The sequence below is a fragment of the Mus caroli genome, chromosome 3, assembly GCF_900094665.2.
Source record: "Mus caroli chromosome 3, CAROLI_EIJ_v1.1, whole genome shotgun sequence".
Classification (NCBI taxonomy): domain Eukaryota; kingdom Metazoa; phylum Chordata; class Mammalia; order Rodentia; family Muridae; genus Mus; species Mus caroli.
In genome coordinates this window covers 126,460,157-126,480,335 of record NC_034572.1, presented here as the reverse complement: position 1 = coordinate 126,480,335, position 20,179 = coordinate 126,460,157, and the positions used below count along the sequence as shown (strand labels likewise).

The window sequence follows — 20,179 nt, the reverse complement described above, 5'->3', positions numbered from 1 at the left end:
AGAAGTGGGAGTGGGTGGGTAGGGGAGTGGGTGGGTAGGGAAGTGGGGGGGATGGTATGGGGGACTTTTGGGATAGCATTGGAAATGTAAATGAAATAAATACCTAATTTTTTTTTAAAAAAAAGAGGAAAGGAAAACAACAGCTAATAGTGATAAGTCTTTCTTTAATCATAGCAAGGTTGAATATGTTTAGATATCATATTCTAATTAATAACTCATCAATTTAAATGTATTCAACATATAAATGTACTAATCTTTATTTGCTAAAGACATTTTTCTCAGTATGTTGTTGGACTTTGTCGTTTCAGTTAACTTATTTTTCTCAAAATAACATCAATTCGTAAGCTTTATATTTTATTTCCACCTTTATACAGAGAACCATAGTATCAGCAGGTAGTTTCTGGTAGCTCTAACTTGACAGCCTCGGATAGGTAAAACAGCATAACAGCTTGATCACTACACATCAGCTGCCAGTGATCAGGTCTGACATGCAAGCATCTGGTGGGCAGGGATGCAGGCTGTTTATTGGAAGGCCCTGGATGAGGGATTGAGGGGTGACACTGAAATAGGTGGCATGTAGGCCTGAGCAACAGCAGGAGTCTAGCTTTACATTTTATCCCAGCCAAGTTTTTATTTTTGTTTTCTTATGTTTGGTTTGGTTTTGAGATAGAGTCTCTCTGTATATTTCTGGCTGTCCTAGAACTCACTGTGTAGGCTAGGCTGGCCTTGAACTAACAAATCTACTAAGTAGTTTTTATGTTCCTGTTCAGCAAAGATATAAAAATGTGAGTATGTTTTTATTTACTACAGAAGCCAAATATTTCATTTAGTTGTTGAAGGAAAATAGTGTGCCTATTTAACAAGAGCCTGAAAGTCAGCTGAACCCCATTGAAAAATGAACCTCAGGAACAGACTGGGGGGTAACATGGCTCAGTTGCTCTTCCTCCTGGATGGCTGATCATTAGTAATTGTGTTTATTTCCAATTCAAAGGGTGATTCCATTCCAGTGCTTTCTCCCCAAAACAAACTGAGCTATGAGGAGACTCAGACCGAGAGTTTGTGTTTGTCGGTGTGGCCAGCCCTGAGTTAGATTTGGTGACTAGCAGAAATAATCAGATGCGTGGGGAGGGTGGGTAAGATGGGTAGGATGAGAGTTAGGTGGAGTTGAGAAACATTGATTCATCTGTCCACTCTGAGTGCTCCTAGGGAGAAAACAGTAAAGAGCTGAAAGGGTTATCTGTGAGATGTGATAATTAAAAATGTGCTCAGAGTGCTAACAACTCACTGTCCATATGGACTCAACAAAAATTGACTTTTCATTATCATAGTGAAACTTGTATTTCTTTTTTAAGCAAGAACTACAAATACAGTACATGAATTACTCAAAGCTAATCGTTAAGCAACCCTTGATATTTACTATTGGTAAGATAGCAGAGTATGGCCATTGTTGCCTAACCTCTTTTTTTATTTTTATTTTTATTTTTATTTATATTTTATTTTTTTATTTTTTATGGATATTTTCTTTATTAACATTTCAAATGTTATCCCCTTTCCTGGTTTCCCACCATCTTCCATGGAAACTCCCATCCCATCCTCCCTCCCCCTGCTTCTATAAGGGTGTTTCCCACCCCCACCCACTCCTGCCTCCCCACCCTCGAATTCCCCTACACTAGGGCATTGAGCCTTCACAGGAACAAGGGCCTCTCTTCCACTGATGCCAGACAAGGCCATCCTCTGCTACATATGCGGCTAGAGCCATGGATCACTCCATGTGTACTCTTTGGTTGGTGGTTTAGTCCCTGGGAGCTCTGAGAGGTCCAGTTAGTTCATATTGTTGTTCTTCCTATGGGATTGCAAACTCCTTCAGCTCCTTCAGTCCTTTATCTAGCTCCTCCATTGGGGATTAGGTACATCTGCCTCTGTTTTTGTCAGTCTCTGGCAGAGCCTCTCAGGAGATAGCTATATTGGGCACCTGTCAGCATGCACTTTTTGGCATCCACAATAATGTCTGGGTTTGGTGACTGTATATGGGATGAATCCCCAAGTGGGACAGTCTCTGGATGGCCTTTCCTTCAGTCTCCACGCTTTGTCTCTGTATTTATTCCTGTGAGTTTTGTGTTCCCCCCCAAGGACATATGCTCCACTATGTTCATAGCAGCCTTATTTATAATAGTCAGAAGCTGGAAAGAACCCAGATGTCCTTCAACAGAGGAATGGATACAGAAAATGTGGTACATCTACACAATGGAATGACTTCATTAAATTCCTAGGCAAATGGATGGAACTAGAAAATATCATCCTGCATGAGGTAACCTAATCACAAAAGAACACACATGGTATGCATTCACTGATAAGTGGATATTAGCCCAGAAGGTCCGAATACCCAAGATAAAATTCACAGACCACATGAAGCTCAAGAAGAAGGAAGACCAAAGTGTGGTTGCCTAACCTCTTGAATGATCATCTCTTTGGATCTGAGAAGCAGTGCTTTATTAGGGCGCATGTGTACTCTCTACATTTGTGGAAGACTTGTCCGTCTGTAACCAAGGGATTTAGTAATCTAATAGTAGATGCATTTGCTAATATAATATGTGGAGGCAGAGGGCAGGAGAGAAGGAGAAAGGAGAAAACATGGAGGAAAGGAAGCTGCAGATAGATAGACAAGTGAGAATTGCCTTATAAAATGCAGTGAACTAAATCAGCTGGCCTGTGGTAGGGCTTCCTATGTGAGCAGCCCACATGAACAGGCAATTACCTGCATTGCTTGGTGTCTTTTAGAAATTTTCTTTTTAAGGAAATTTAAAAAAAAAACTGTTTTATTTAGTATGTGTATGGAGTAGTATTCCATTGGGTAAATGTATTTACTCTCTCGAGACTAATCTTACCAGCTTTTGCTAGCTGTGTCCCGTTTAAGAATATAATTTACTTGTTTCTTTAGGTATTACAGTGTCAGGAAGATATAGGCAGTGGGTGCCATGAGAGGCCAGAAAGAAGGGGGTGTGGTCCATGATGTTTCCCAGCAGATCATGAGGGTCTTGACTTTGGCTATAGATCATTAACTTTGGTTATCATTCTGTAGGAGAGGCCTCTGCTCATTTATTAAACTTACTTTATTTACTGCGCATAAAGCAGTGTTTTGCTGCTTTCTTCATTCTGTAAACCATTATTTGACTGTGAAATTTCATCTACAGATTTTCTTTCTTCTTTTTTTCTTACTGAGGCCATTGATCACCATTTTGTTCATCATTTAAAAGTGTGGCATTTCTGTAAAGTTAGCTGCTGACTGGCTTGCTTTGTCCTTTGCTTCCTGAAGTATAGCAATGCAGGAATATACTGTGGAAAGAAATTTGGTTGGAAGCAGTGCGGGAATCCCTTGTGACTGTTGTTACTTGGTAGCTTTCTTCCTGTGCCTGAAGTTGATGTCAGTTATCTATCTGTCTATGTGGCTCGTCGCCCCTATTAAATTTGTGTGAGTCTGAGCAGTCTATTCCTACTGTTGCTCTTTACTTGGGCATTGGCAGCTCAAGACCAGGGGTCTGGGTAGGGGTGAGTCTCCCTACCTCCAGCCCCCAAGGAAGACAATTGCCCACGAGTTCTGAGTGAGACAGCAGTACACTTCTTTGCCTTGTGGTCTGACTGGGAATGTCTGCATCTTCATTCCCTGAGGCCAGAGGAATCTGTCAGTCTCCCCTGCATACTTTTTATCACCTATTAAAGTATTCACATTGGAGCTGTCACCTCTATAGTGGGCACTTGACTAAGGGGACATATTAATGACACAGCATAACAATAGATTAGCCTGAAATCTTAGTTGACTGTATTCTGGAACTAGATTCTCCTTGTTGCTTTTTAAGAATATTAGCATTTTTAATACCATGGCAAACTACAGCTTATTCAGAATGAGCTCCTTGTTCTGAGTCAGTTAGCATCTAATGTAAAGGTGATGAAACACAGGAAAAATGTCTTTGGTAGTTAGGTCCAAGTGGATGTAGTGTTATACGTGACCTGCTGCCCTAATACTTCAAAGAAAACAGAAGCAGGTGTTGATATTTTCCCAAATAATGGTTTGGTTATGTTTGGTAGACTGTGTTTATTGCACCATAAAATTGACATTTCAGAACCGGTTGCCATTTACAGCAGGAGTTTCTACTGATAAACTTTTTTCTTCTTATACTTCCAGATTCACATAAGCTTTCAAAACTGTGTTTATAGTTTTAAGTTGATTCATACTTTTGCTTAAGCTTAGGTTCTCCTGTGAAGCTTTGGTTTTGTGTGTGATGCCTTTTGAGAATGATGTATATTTAAATCCTTTAAAATTACATAAAACATGGCTTTGATTTTGAAAGATTAGTCAATCCATTTGCTTTAAATTTTGTTAATAACAAACAACTCATTCAAGACAAGCACAGTTATTTTATTTTATCATTTTATTTCTGTGTATGGATGTGTTGTCTGTGTGTTTGGCTGTGTATAGTTATGTTCATCATGCATATATGGTGCCTGCAGAGGTGAGAGAGGGCATGGGATCCCATGGAATGGAATTTGCAGACAGCTGTGAGCCACAGTGTGAGTGCTGGGAATCAAGCCCATGTCCTCTGAGGGAGCATCCAGTCCTCCTAACTGCTGAACTATGTCTCCAACTCCAGAAAGTAAATGACAGAGTACCTAGCATATTACCCATATTTACACAATAAACAAGACAAATATATCAGCTAAGAAAATATTTTGATAAAATATAAAACCTGTCATATGTTAAGTGACTTTCAATAGCTTTAAAATATTTTGTTACTGTTGTAGGTTCAACTAAATTTCATAAAATGTAGTCTTATGTGACTACTAATTTATATTTCTGCAAATCTCCAGTAAATAATACTTATTTTAGACTCTAATAATTCGTTTATGAGTGGCTATATCAGGAGTAGAGATGGATTGGCATATTAGTTTGCTTATGCTGCTATATCAAGGTACCAGACTGAGTGGGTTTAATAACATAACGTATCCTTTTCTCAGTCCTAGAAGTCCAGAATGATGTGGCCAGCGGCCAGCACATAGCTTTCTGGTGAGGACCTTCCTCCTGGCTTACGTGGCTGCCCCCTTGCTGAGTTCTCCTGTGGTCTCTCCTGTATACTCATGCACTCCCACTGATTGTTATTCTTTGTAGATGGCCATTGTTGCTCTTGTTTTTAGGATCCACCGCAGTACAGCATTTTCCATATTTACTTCTCTAAAGACCCACCTTTAAAGGCACACTTAAGTTGAAGGTTAAGCCTTGAGAGAGAGTGTATGTGTATGTGCACATGTGTGGGGGTGGGGGACGGAGATTTTGGGCATGGGGAAAATAATAAAGTCAAAACCGGTTTTTATTGGTGATTATGATCTAAAAAGTTACATGAATCTTACTCTCATTCAGCAAATGACCATTCACCTGATGACTATTTTCTTTAAATTATTGAGAATAAATTAGAAAGTATTTCATAATTCCTCTGTATCTTTTAAGGTTAGGCAAAGAGTGAAGATGGTCACTTTCAGGAGTTGTTCTGCTGTGCCCTATACGTTGAGTACATGCTATCTCTTTCAATAAAGACATGGGTTTGATATGAAATGGAGTGTTGTGCAAGAACTATTTTAAGTTTTATGTGTTTATTTTATGTGTATGTATGTTCTACCTACATATATGTTTCTACACTGTGTTCATGCCTGGTGCCTGATACCAAAGTATTCCCTGGTACTGGAATTACATATGGTTGTGAGCTGCTATGTAGGTACTAGGAGTTGAATACAGGACCTCTCTCTGTAGGGACAGTTAGTGCTCTTAACCTCTGACTTGTCTCTCTAGCCCTCAGTAACTATCTATTGACAGTGTAAACAGAGAACTTGAAGGTAATGGATTCCAAAGATCTGTTATTGCCGAATGTTTTCTGTCTACTGACAGACAGTAAAAGGATTTAGATATGCCCTATTTGTGTTTAAACAATATAGGGTTAACATTTAGGATTTCAAGGACAATATTTTGTTAGGTCAAAACCATTTTTTAAATTAACAGTATTTTTTACAGAGATAAATGCATAATACTTACTTATTTACCTATCTTTTCCCCTGTAGAGAGAAACAAGTACTGCCTGATTACAAAGCCTGCTGTGCACACAGTGGTGTCATTATATGCTCCATATTGTTCCTTGCTAACAAATACATGTTAATAGTAATCCACTTTCCTTAGCTAGAGTACACAAAAGGTGTTTCTGCCATTTCTCATGAGGACATACATGTTTAAAGAGATGCTTCAAACATGGAGTCCTCACCACACAGGTTACCCATAGCTTATCAGCTGTAGCAAGCTGCTGTATATGATGGAGTCTCAGGGAATTTGGTCTGAGCTTTCCAGGTGGGGAGGAGTGCCCTGCAATATTGAGCTGCTTTGTACATTCCACAGTACCATCCCTTAAGGCCTGTGTTTATGATGATCTAGAACAGCTCTCTGCTAACATATGAGCCGCTGTGGGGTCAGACACCAACTAGAATTAAGTATCTAGGAAATGCTATTGTATCTGTTACCTCAGCTGCTAACAAGAAGTCAGAGCCACATGAAGATGTGAAGTATCAAAGAAGGGAATGTACTGGCGTAACCTTTTCTTTTAAGCTTTAGTTTTGTAATGATTCCTACAAATGACTCAGATGTGAGCATGTTTTCAGTTACACATGATTAATTGATAATAAATATTTGATTTATAAAGTTGGTTGATTAATCAAATCAAATACAGATTGCTTTAGCAAAGAGTCTGAAAGTACAGTGTGAGTGAAAGCTAGTTTTCAGGTATGCCTGAATTAATACTGTGTCCTATGCCTGGATAGCCAGCTCAGACAGGTTGCCTAAATTATTTAATCATATTTCTCAAAAAAAAAAAAAAACCCACAGTACAGTGCTCAAAGCCAGGACTTTGGTGTTGATGTTGGTAAGTACTGTCCACCCCCAGCAACATACCCTGAATTCAAATAGGATCGGTTAACCCAATACTGTCTCATAAATCAGAAATGGGATTCCAATAAGGAAAGTATGCCGTGTAACTTTCATTCAGTACTTTCTCTGTTTTCCTTGAGACACAAAGAATAGAATAAATCTGTTAGTATTGGCTGTATTTTATTTTGTAATTTTTTTCAACCAAAAATAGGTTCATGAATCTATTAGCATTCTTAAGGAATATTTTACAGCAGAGCAGATTAAAGAAGTAAATGTGAGAATTCTTCTGAATGTAGATTGTCATTAATAACTCTGTCTGTTGGCTTCGTAACTCTCTGATAATGCCAACAGCTGCAAATCAAAGGAAACCTTCCCACAGCTGTCCTACCCAGGACAGATAAGACGCATGGCATCACAGTTGTTTCTAAGGTACATAGATAGCATCTCGGCTCCCTAAGGTGTAGCATCTGTGTTGTTCTCTAAGGTGTGTGGCATCTTGGTTCTTCTCTAGGGTAAGTGGCATCTCTTTATGATGAAGAATCATCATGGCTTCACAGTACATAGGAGCTGTCCTTACTTCCAAATGCTTTAGTCACACCAATCATGTTTTATAGAAATTCAGACAGTTTTCAGGTTTTTTCATTTCTATGAAAGGACTACTATATTTTATGTATATGTTGTATATAAAATGTAACTTCCAATTTGCTCTACTCTCAAGTAATTTTTTTCTTTTTCTTTAATGTCAAAGCTGTACCCCTCTGCCTCTGTGCTCATACATAAATACATACGCATCTTCTCTTTAAAGTGGTTTAAGTCAGTTGTAGACATCTGCTCCTTACATTTTATTTTTACAACCACATTACATTGCTCAAAACCAGAACTTTGGTACTGATATTGGTACAGTATGTACCCTCCCCCCAACACACCCTATATTCAAATAGGATCAGTTAACCCAATACTGTCTCATCTAATTTTATTTGATTTGCATCCAATTCCAGATCATATATCATTTTAATTTCCATGTTTTTTTTCATTTCCTTTAGAAAATGTTTTTAAAATTTCTTAATTTTAAAATTAAAAAATATGTATACATATAGGAGTTATTTAAGAGGTATGCCCGTCACTTTGGTTTTAACTGGTGTTTCCATATATTTGGATTTCTTTTTTTTTTCTTGGATATTTTATTTATTTACACTTCAAATGTTATCCCCTTTCCCGATTTCCCTCCACAACCCCCTATCTCATCCCCCATCCTCCTGATTCTATGAGGGTTCTCTCCCACCCACCTAGCACTCCCACCTCACCCCTATAGCATCCCCCTTTCCTGGGGCATCAAGCCTCCACAGGGCTAAGTACATTCCCTCCCACTGAGGCCAGATAAGCTAATCCTCTGCTACATATGTAGTGGAGCCATGGACTAGCCCATGTGTACTCTTTGGTTGGTGGCTTAGTTCCTGGGAGCTCTAAGGGTCCAGTTAGTTGATGTTGATGTTCTACCTATGGGGTTGCAAACCCCTTCAGCTCCTTCAGTCCTTCCCCTAACTCCTCCATTGGGATCCCTGTACTCAGTCTGATAGTTGGCTGCAAGCATCCACACCTGTATTGGTCTGGCTCTAGCAGTGCCTCTTAGGACAGCTATACTGGGCTCCTGTCAGTAAGCACTTCTTGGCATCTGCCATAGTATCTGGGTTTGGTGTCTGCAAATGGGGTGGATGCCCAAGTGGGGCAGTCTCTGTATGGCCTTTCCTTCTGTCTCTGCACCACTCTTTGTCCCTGTATTTCCTTTAGACAGGAGCAATTCTGGGTTAAAAATTTGGAGATGAGTGGGTGACCCCATTGCACAACTGGGGGCCTTGCCTAACCTCTGGATATGGTCTCTACAATTTCTCCCTCCCCTCTGGATTTTTTGATCAGCTCTAGGTTGTAGTGGCAGGATAGAAGCAGCACAGCAGCACTATGCTACTGCACAATGTATGATGTCATATGTATTAGAAGGTCATGTGATATCACTGCTGCTAAAGATAATCAAGCATCTCTACTATGACATTGCTCTCTTTCCTTTTATTTTATTTTTCCTTTATTGGATATTTTATCTATTTACACCTCAAATGCTACCCCCTATCTGGCCTCTCCCCAGACACCCTACACCATTCCCTCTCCCCCTTCCTCCACGAGGGTGCTCCCCATCCACCCACCCACTCCCATCTCCCTGTCCTGGAATTCCCCTACACTGGGGCATTGAGCCTTCACAGGAACAAGGGCCTCTCCTCCCATTGATATCCAGCAAGGCCATCCTTTGCTACATATGCGGCTGGAGCCATGGGTCCCTCCATGTTTCCTCTTTGGTTGGTGGTTTGGTCCCTGGGAGCTCTGGGAGTACTGGTTGGTTCATACTGTTGTTCCTCATATGGGGCTGCAAACCCCTTCAGGTCTTTGGCCCCTTTCTCTAGCTCCTCCATTGAGGACCTGTGCTCAGTCCAATGGTTGGCTGAAAGCATCCACCTCTGTATTTGTCAGGCACTGGCAGAGCCTCTCAGGAAACAGCTATTTCAGGCCCCTGTCACCAAGCACTTGTTGGCATCTACAATGGTGTCTGGGTTTGGTAACTGTATATGGGATGGATCCCAGGTGGGACAATCTCTGGATGGCCTTTCCTTCAGACTCTGCTCCAAACGTTGTCTCCCTATATCCTCCCTTGAATATTTTGTTCCCCCTACTAAGAAAGACTTAAGTATCCACACTTGGTCTTCTTCTTGAGCTTCTTGTGGTCTATAAATTGTATCTTGGGTATTCTGAGCTTCTGGGCTAATAATCCACTTATCAGTGGATGCATACCATGTGTGTTCTTTTGTGACTGGGTTACCTCACTCAGGATGGTATTTTCTAGTTCCATCCATTTGCCTAGAAATTTTATGAATTCGTTGTTTTTAATAACTGAGTAGTACTCCATTGTGTAGATGTACCACATTTTCTGTATCCATTCCTCTGTTGAGGGGCATCTGGGTTCTTTCCAGCTTCTGGCTATTATAAATAAGGCTGCTATGAACATAGTGGAGCATGTGTTCTTATTACATGTTGGACCATCTTCTGGATATATGCCCAGGAGTGGTATAGCTGGGTCCTCAGGTGGTACTATGTCCAATTTTCTGAGGAACCACGAAACTGATTTCCAGAGTGGTTGTATGAGCTTGCAATCCCACCAGCAATGGAGGAGTGTTCCTCTTTTTCCACATCCTCGCCAGCATCTGCTGTCACCTGAGTTTTTGATTTTAGCCATTCTGACTGGTGTGAGGTGGAATCTCAAGGTTGTTTTGATTTGCATTTTCCTGATGACTAAGGATGCTGAACATTTCTTTAGGTACTTATCGGCCAATTGATGTTCCTCAGTTGAGAACTCTTTAGCTGGTTACCCCATTCTTTAGTAGGGTTATTTGGGTCTCTGGAGTCTAACTTCTTGAGTTCTTTGTATATACGGGATATTAGCCCTTTATCAGGTGTAGGATTGGTAAAGATCTTTTCCCAATCTGTTGGTTGCCGATTTGTCCTGTTGACAGTGCCCTTTGTCTTACAGAGAAGCTTTGCAATTTTATGAGGTTCCATTTGTCCATTCTTGATCTTACAGCACAAGCCATGATGTTCTGTTCAGGAAAATTTCCCCTTTGCCTAAGTGTTCAAGGCTCTTCCCCACTTTCTCTTCTATTATTTTCAGTGTATCTGGTTTTATGTGGAGTTCTTTGATCCACTTGGACTTGAGCTTTGTACAAGGAGATAGGAATGGATCAATTCGCATTCTTCTACATGCTGACTGCCAGTTGAACCAGCACCATTTGTTGAAAATGCTGTCTTTTTCCACTGGATGGTTTTAGCTCCTTTGTCAAAGATCAAGTGACCATAGGTGTGCGGGTTCATTTCTGGGTCTTCAGTTCTATTCCATTGATCTGCTTGCCTGTCTCTGTACCAGTACCATGCAGTTTTTCTCACTATTGCCCTGTAATACAGCTTGAGGTGAGGGATGGTGATTCCCCCTAGAAGTTCTTTTATTGTTGAGAATAGTTTTCCTATCTTGGGGCTTTTGTTATTCCACATGAGTTTGGAAATTGCTCTTTCTAACTCTCTGTAGAATTGAGTTGGAATTTTGATGGGGATTGTATTGAATCTGTAGATTACTTTTGGCAAGATGGCCAGTTTTACTATATGAATCCTGCCAGTTGATGAGTATGGGAGATCTTTCCATCTTCTGCGATCTTCTTCGATTTCTTTCTTCAGAGATTTGAAGTTCTTGTCATACAGATCTTTCACTTGCTTGGTTAGAGTCATACCAAGGTATTTTATATTGTTTGTGACTATCGTGAAAGGTTTCACTTCCCTAATTTCTTATCAGCCTCTTTATTCTTTGAGTAGAGGATTTGTTTGAATGAATTTTATATCCAGTCACTTTGCTGAAGTTGTTTATCAGGTTTAGGAGTTCTCTGGTGGAATTTTGGGGGTCACACAAGTATAGGATCATATCATCTGCAAATAGTGATATTTTGACTTCTTCCTTTCTAATTTGTATCCCTTTGATCTCCTTTTGTTGTCTAATTGCTAGGACTGTAAGTATTGTACTGAATAGGTATGGGGAGAGTGGACAGCCTTGTCTAGTCCCTGATTTTAGTGGGATTGCTTCAAATTTCTCTTCATTTAGTTTGATGTTGGCTACTAGTTTGCTGTATGACATCCATATTTGCTCTCATTAACGTTTAATTTAGTATCCTTTTATGGTTCTTGCCCACATCAGTTACTGACAATTCATGTTTTCAAAATGGTGATTATTCTAGCATCCATAATCCCTTCTGTATTCATTCCTTGGTGAACTAAGGAAAACCTTTCTCTTCTCCACTTGCTGATGCATTTGTTTTCTATAATATTAAATTAATTAATACTTATTTTCCAATGATGGTATATATATATAATCAACAATTTTAAAGCTGAGATTGTTCAGGATTGGCCGGTAAGTGCCCTTTCAAACTTAGTTTGCATAGTTTTGAAATGTTCCATTATATTGTGAGGGCTTCCTTAATTTCTTGTGACAGAAAACATTCTCTGACTGGATACATTGTTTATCCCAGTCTGCATAAAAAATTTAATAATAGCTCCTGTATGCTTCTGTTTCTGGGACATCTCAATGGGCACAGTAACTGTGAGTGTGTACTTGTGTGGGTGTGTGTGTATGTGTGTGTGTGTGTGTATGCATATACTGTATGTGATTGTGCATGGGGTGTGAATGTGGTGTGTGTGTGTGTTTGTATTTGTGTGTGAGTGTGCATGTGGTGTGTGTGTGTGTGTATATATATATATATGTATCACATTTTCTTTATCCATTTATTGATGGGTATCTAGGCTGGTCCCATTTTCTCAAGGTTGTGAATAGAATGGTTATTTCTAAACACAAATGTGCAAGTATCTCTATGCTATGATGTCTTTTGAGTCTTTGGGGTCCATTCTCAGGAGAAGTACAGCAAGATCATATGGAGTTTCTGTTTTCAGCTTTGTGAGGCTCCTCCGTTCCACTCTTCATATGGAAACCACTTGTTAAAGACACTGTCTTTTCCACAGTGTTTAATTTTGAAAGCATTATCAAAAATTTAGGTAAACTCTGGGGATTTTCTTTTGCTTTGTTGTCTATTCTAGTTTACTAAGATAGTGGTCTACATTTCTAGTTTTGTGACAGCACCACACTTGTATTTGTTTTGAGATATTTCTGGGAAGGTGTTCATTCTCCATCATTTTCAATGAATATTGTTAATATAATTTATAATACAATTTTTAAAATTCAAATTGCATTCTTCACCAACTTAAGGGGAAAAATCTCAACATTCAAGTGGAAGCAAGACCTATTTGATCCTAAGCAGAAAGAGCAATGCTAGAGGTATCATAATGCACAATTTAAATTATATTATAGAGCAATAGTGTTAAAAAACAGAATAGGAGCAAGGAAGATGGCTCCATCAGTAAAGTGCTTACCACACAAGCATGTGGACCTAAGTTCCCATGTAGGAAGCTGGGTACAGTGGTGTGTACCTGCATCACACTGCTGGGAAGTTAGAGACAGCAGGATCCAGGCTGTGCTGGCCAGTCTGTCTGCCTCTGACTGTCGTGAACATGGAAGATGCTCTTACTCAGCCTTTGTCTCGGTATCTTTATTCTTTGCTGTTTTTTCAGGACTGGAGCTGTCTTTCCTTACCCTTTGTGCACAGTATTGCTCTACATGTTTTATGCAGTACTAGTCATGAACTGCTTTAATTTGTACTTTTCCTATGATCTTATTTATCCATCAATTTGTAAAAGATAGTGTTGCTGGAAATAGCCTTTTATACCCAGTTCTGATTATTTCTAATGCAAAGGGAACCAAATATTTTGTATTGCTTGCCCAAATATGCCAAGTTCTTAAAGCAGGTAAATGAGATTTTTTAGAATGGTGGTTAGCCTTTCTAGCATCCCTATTAACAACACATACTTTATTTATTACAGAGGGATTTTCTAAGATTTTCTTCTTATTGCACTGTTGCTAGTAGACTTAAGCCGTTATATATCCAAAGGCAAGTGTCCAAAAACATGAACCTTATTTCAAAATATTTCCACATTATAACTGAACTTTATTATAAGAACATGAAGTTGGAGCCGATGTTATATCTTTCCTATCAACACAGAATACTTAAAAGCTCATTTAATCCAAAAGTTTTATTGAACAGTATGAGGCTTCTATTGCTACATATAAACTACCGCAGAGTTTAGTGGCATAGCGGAACTCCAGTTTCTGAGGTTCAGAATCCAGGCATACTGAGGTGGACTCTTCCAGTGGTGGTCAGTGTGTCCATGGTGCTGTGCTGTGGACCCTCGCAATCCTAGGTGCTCCCAGGTCCCTTTACTTGTCTCTTGTAAGGATCCTGCCCTCAAGAGTTGTTGGACTGAGTCTCAGGTCCTCTGTGGATGGTTCCTGGGAACCTTAGGTCTGGAGGGCCTCATAGGACAGCTCAGAGCATGGCAGCTAGCATCTGCCAGTGTTCCCAGGAGCCACAAGCCATACGGGGAAGGTCGTGTTTTAAAATGAAAGCTGACAAGTAGCATAGCATCATCTTCACTGCATTCTTTTCAGTGTAAGTCAGTCAGTCACTAATTTGGACCACAGTCAAGGGGAGGAGATTTCACAAAGCTATGAATGCAGTAGAAAGGATCTTTATGCTGTCTTGATGCCCACAGTCATAGTCTGTTAATAATTTCTGTTCACTGGTCTGATTTCCTCAAACAACTGAACTGATGAGATGATAACTCTTCTTCTTGTATACCTTACAACCTATGAGATTACTTCTAAGATTGCAGTTGGGAAAGATGTAGAGAAGGCAGGTTGGCCTTGTGTCTGAGTTTGCTTTTCTGTTGTTAAAATAGAAACCATGACTAAGGCAACAGATTGAAAAGGTTTTTTGTTTGGTTTTGTTGTTGTTTGGCTTACAAGGAGGTTAGAGCCTATAATGGCATAGAAGATAGCAGGCAGGCATGGTGGCTGGAGCTAGGTGCTGAGAGCTCTGACCTTGAACTGTAAGTGTGAAGCAGCAGAGAAAATGGACCCATAGGCTGATATATTTGAATGTTTGGTGCCCACTTAGGAAGGATTAGAAGGCATGACATTATTGGAAGAGACGTGCCCTTGTTGGAGGAGGCATGCCACTGCAGGGTGGACTTTGGTGTTTCAAAAGACTGGCTGCCTGTCTTACTCTTGCTCTCTGTCTCTCTCTTCCCCCTCCCCCTCCCTCCTCTCCTTCCTTTCACCTTTTCCTCCTTCCCTCTCAATCCCTCCACCCCAGCCTATTGGCTTGTGGCTCAGTTCTAAGCTCACAGCTAGTGCTCCAGTCCCATGCTCACCTGTTACCACACTGTCCACCATGATGTCATGAACTAACTCAATGAAATTGTAAGCAAGTCCCCAATTAATTGCTTTCTTTTATAACAGCACTTGAACAGTAGCTAAGACTCAAATGTAGTACATTCAACTATTAAACTATAAATTGTCTCTTTTGTATTTTGTGTGGTATGAAGCAGATGCTGATCAAAGCTACTTCCTGCACAAATATAAAATGTTCCTCAATGTTATGGGGAATTACAATTTAAATTATATGAATTTACCTCATTTTTCTGTAAAAGAAATTGAAAGCTTTTAAATCCAGGAAATAGGCTAGGAAAATAAACAAGCCATGAGGTACAGGGAACAATCTAGATGATAGGATTATATTGTCATATTACAGTTCATTCAATCAATTACAGTTAGTAATTAAAGGATAAAACCAAGGGATATGCAGAAATAATAGGAGAGAGTCAAGCTGAGCCACATATTAAGACCTTTAAGCTATAACAGACTAGGTGTCCATGACTTGATTTTAGTTCAAAATCATAGTATTAAGCTTTGTTGTATTAAACACAGTTTCTCTGCCCTGAAAATTACTCTGGACTTCATGACCTATATGACCCCTTATGGTCCTTCTGAGAATGATGTACATGAAGTAGCAGCCTTTAGACTCATGAAGTGAGTGCTACAAGAAAGCTAAGACTGCCTCCTTAAATCATGCTAACTGTTAGGAAAGCTGGCAAAGGTGGGGCAGCCATTGGAGCTTAATGAGCTTGCTTTTAATGAACATAAAAGCTTGCGGGCTGGTAACGTAACACTTGGTAATGTGTTACAGCGATAGAAGCAAGCCTGTCCTGCTAATATGTATATTAGCAAAGTTAGGGTTTGTGAAAATTAGCTTATGGTGGATATTAAAAAGCACAACAGTATAACTAACTGGTGAATACTACATTTTGCCTTATTCTGTCCTTTGCAACTATTACCTCATTCCTAGCCCTTCCCTAATTGGCCAGTTCCAATTAGGTGGAGTTGAAACATCCCTAACCCAACAATTTATAAAGACACATACCTGCAGATGTTTACATTTTACACAGAAAGTCTTTGTGAAGGTTTCTTGTATTGTTAGTTTATTTATAAAGCCCTATCTCTGGTCACAGTGTTTTTGTTCAGACTAATGAAAAAAAAATCATTGTTAATTTTGTTGGATAGATACCATACATAATGATGTTAGAAAGAAAGATCTTATACATTAAAATAAGTACACATGAAGTATTTTAGTTATTTGAGATTTTCTTTAAGACTAAAACTAAATTCATTCTAATGTTTTTTTTATGGACTCAAATAAACTGTATTATACATAAGATTGACTTGGATTCTAAATTTAACTTTTTATTTCCTATTTCCATTTTCTGCCAGCGTCCCATCGTTAACTCGTGAGTAATTAAGGGGGGCTACCCTTCACAGGGGCCTCAATACTATGTACACCACAGAGTTTGTTCCTTAGCCTATCTACTCCAGTTAAATCCAAGCTTTTTCCACAAGCAGATAGAGGGGATTACTAGGTTTCTGGATATTTTTTGTCTGCATAAATCATGTGAGTATGGGATAAAGCCCACCCTGACAGAGCTATGCTGTGCCCCTTTGAAGTTGAATTGAGAACTCACTAAGCAGGGTGTGCCCATTAATTATAAGGTTTTAAAACTTGACTCCTGAAAAGACATAGCCAAGATATTTTTAGCTTTAATAGGATTGGGTCCATTACAAAAGAATTTGAGAGTATATGTTATATTCTGGTACAAGTGTGCTTATGAGTTAACTTGGTATGAAATGAGATGAGCTGCTTTTTCCTCTATGTCAGAAAAATGGAAATATCATTGTCTGATACTGTGAAGATCTTGAGAGATATGAACACAGCAGCAACTCATGAAGTATGTAAATGCCTGTTGATCTGTAAAATATTTTCTTAACCACTTCCTTATGCTACATTGTAAACAGGTCTGTGCTGTATGACATTACAGAAAGGGCAAAACTGTAGAAACAAAGTTGAGAAGACCAGTTGCTTCTGGTTCAGTGGGGTAGAGTGAGACAAATAGAGCCTGGGAGATTTAAGATAGATGCCCTCTGCATGTGCATCACGCACTGTCCAGTCCATAGAAGGCGCACCACAGAGAGTAAACCTTCCTTAAACTGGATTGAGTGACTAGATGACCTCTGAGGTTTGGAATGCTGATCACAGGGGAGATGGGGACTAGAACTTGGTTAATTAAATGGCAAAGTCTTACATGATTTGCTCCATTCTCTGAGGTTAAAATGGTTATAAACCATAAGGTCTGTAAACATACACATGTGTACACACACACACACACACACCACAGGGTTGGGGAATGGATTGGAGGGAAAGAGAGATGCCCAGATATTAACAAGTCTATAAACATCAACATTGAGTAACATACTATCCACATGAAAGCAGGCTCACATTGAACTTTCCCACAGTCGGAGTTGGGTTTTCCAGAGTACATGGCTCTGTTTGTCTTTTCTGTGTCTTATTTCTGCTTTTATGCTGTTTCTTTCATTTATATTGTGGTTTCTTGCTTGATTGAATGTTTCAATCATTTACTTTTCTCTTTATTGCTTTCCAGTGGGTGCGTTTCTAGTAAAGTCTCCAGACTTTCTGAGACATGCTTTGTCTGCACCTCATAACTTTAATCTATTGCTCTTACTACAATTCATTTCTTAACTGTATGTAGTTTGGTTTTGACTATTTCATTCACCCAAGAGTTATTTATGGACTGTTTTTTTTTTTATTCTCGGAAGTGAAATGTATTTTCTTTCTAATAACTTTTTTTTGTTATTATTCATTTTACATCCATCCACTGTCCCCCTTTCATGTCTCCCCTGCTCAGTACCCCCTTCTCCTCTGAGAGGGTGCCCACCCCTCCCCCCCCCCAGGTACCTCTCCTCACCCTGACACCTCAAGTCTCTGCAGGATTAGGTGGTGCTTCTCCCACTGAGGTCAGACAAGACAGACGAATTAAGGAAACAGATTCCACAGACAGGCAACAGCTTTTGGCGTAGCTTCTGTTCCAGTTTTTTGGGACCCACATGAAGATTGAGCTGTGCATCTACATATGTGCAGGGAGGCCTAGGTCCAGCCTGTGTATGCTCTTAGGTTGGTCTCTGAGCCCCAAGATCCAGGTTAGTTGACTCTGTTGGTCTTTCTGTGGAGTTCCTATCCCCTTCGGGCCTGCATCTTATTCTTCCATAAGAGTCCCCAAGTTCCATCCACTGTTTGGCTGTGGGTGCCTGCATCTGGATCAGCTGCTGGGTGGAGCCTTTCAGAGGACAACATGTTCCTGTCATTAATAGTGTCAGGGATTGGTGCTTGCCCATGGAATAGGTCTCTAGTTGGGCCAGTTATTGATTGGCTATTCCTTCAATCTCTGTTCCATCCTCCATCCCTACATTTCTAGTAGGCAGGATAAACTTTGGGCTGGAAGTTTTGTGGATGGGTTGGTGTCCCTATCATTCCACTGGGAGTCCTGCCTGCCTGAGAGGTGACCTCTCAGGTTCCATATCACCACTGCTGTGAGTCTCAGCTAAGGTCATCCCCACTGATTCTTGGAGACTCCCCTATCCCAGGATTCTAGCTTTTTAACTTTTTAAAATGTGTGTGTGTGTGTATATGTGTGTGTGTGTGCGTGTGTGTGTAGCTATACTCACCATGTAGGCATATGTAAAAGCCAGAGGTTGATGCTGGGTTGTCCCATTTTCCATTTTGAGATGGGGGTCTTTCACTGAACCTGGCAGAAACCCAGAATCCTCCTGTGTCCTCCCATTAGTACTGGGGTTGCAGGCATCGGCCTCCTTGTCTGGCTTCTGTATGGATGCTGGGGCTCTGAACTCATGTCCTCGTGCTTGAGCAGCAAGCCATCACCCCAGCCCTAAAACAACTTGATGAGTGCAATCAAAAATCTACAATCCATATGTGATTATTTCATTACTGTTATGGACATTTGTATTAATTCTTTTAGAGTTTCATACAGTGCATTTTGGTTATATCTGCACCTCCTTCCATATCCACCCTTACCTCTGTACCCAACCAAGTTTGAGTTTTCTCCCCAGGTGAGTCCAGTTTGTGCATGTCCCAGCTACTCTTGGGAGTGGGGCCTGATGTGCACCTAACAGTGTATCTCTGTCTATGTTCAATTCAGAGTTCATGTATGTGTACATGAATAAAATGTTTTATTATTTGAACCTTCTAGAAGCATTAGTCCTGTAATCTTCCTGGTAGCAGCAGGATAAAGATAAATAAAACATATCCCTCATATACTAAAGGGGGTGGTTCTGATGCTAAGGTCCTGTTCCCCAATTGGTTCTTGAAGAAAGCCAGGGTCCAGTTGATGTGCAAAAAGTACAGGCAGGACCTCCAGGTCCCACAAGGAAAAGGCAGACCCTGCAATGACGGAGGGAGGAGTTTTCTGCCATGCCTTGGAGGGAGAAGAAGCCAGCAGCCATGTGAGGTCTCAGGAAGAGCTTGGGTCTGTGGCCACTGCTGCAGGCATGGGTGGTCATGGATGTTTGGCAGGGGCCAGGTGGGAGTAGCTGCTGAAGTTTAGGGCAGGTGAGAGGAGCAGAGATAAAAATATTAAGGGCATGCTTTTCTAGGTGGAAGATAGTAATGCCCAGCAATTGTGTCCTAAGGCAAGTCAAAAAGGAACAAACTGTGTGTGTGTGTTATCCGCAGATTCAAGGGAAGCTGGGAGGGGGCTGGTAGTGCAGCCATATTTCACAATAACCAAACACTCATTTTCTTGTTATTATCATCAAGAATAAACTAGTAAAATAAAGCTAGTATTAATCCTAAGTATACTCCATGAAGTGCAGAGCCGTGAGCCAGCAGCATATCAGCATGCACAGTCAGGTATCCTGGGAAGGCACAGGGATGGAGGCTATAAGGTAGCCCCATCCCATCACAGCATCTTCACAGACAGTGCTTCATATCAGTGCAGACCATGTCCACCTCATAAGACACACACCACTGCTGCTGAGGTCACACTTTGTGATAATTCAGTAATCAAAATCTAACTCCAGAGAATATAACTATAGACTATGAATCTGAAGAGACACAGTATAAATATATCAGTTGATTCAAACTTCCTGCAGTAATCTTTTTATTATCCTTTAAGGGTACAGAAAATCTGTGTATAAGCAAGGAAATTAATTCCCATATTAAAAACATCCAAACAAACAGCTAAAGTGCTCAGTCAGGTTCCACATGGAGAGTATGTTTTTCCACATTCTATCCTGCGAGTCTACTTGCTTGTGGCCTGCGAGACAGATCCTTT

The 20,179-nt window shown here is 40.2% G+C and overlaps 1 protein-coding gene across 5 annotated transcripts in view; it reads left to right on the top strand.

Annotated features, from left to right (window-relative positions):
• Gstcd (glutathione S-transferase C-terminal domain containing) overlaps positions 1 to 20,179 on the top strand; it is a 103,500-nt gene that overhangs the window by 37,300 nt on the left and 46,021 nt on the right. The gene's annotated exons all lie outside the window — the stretch shown is intronic.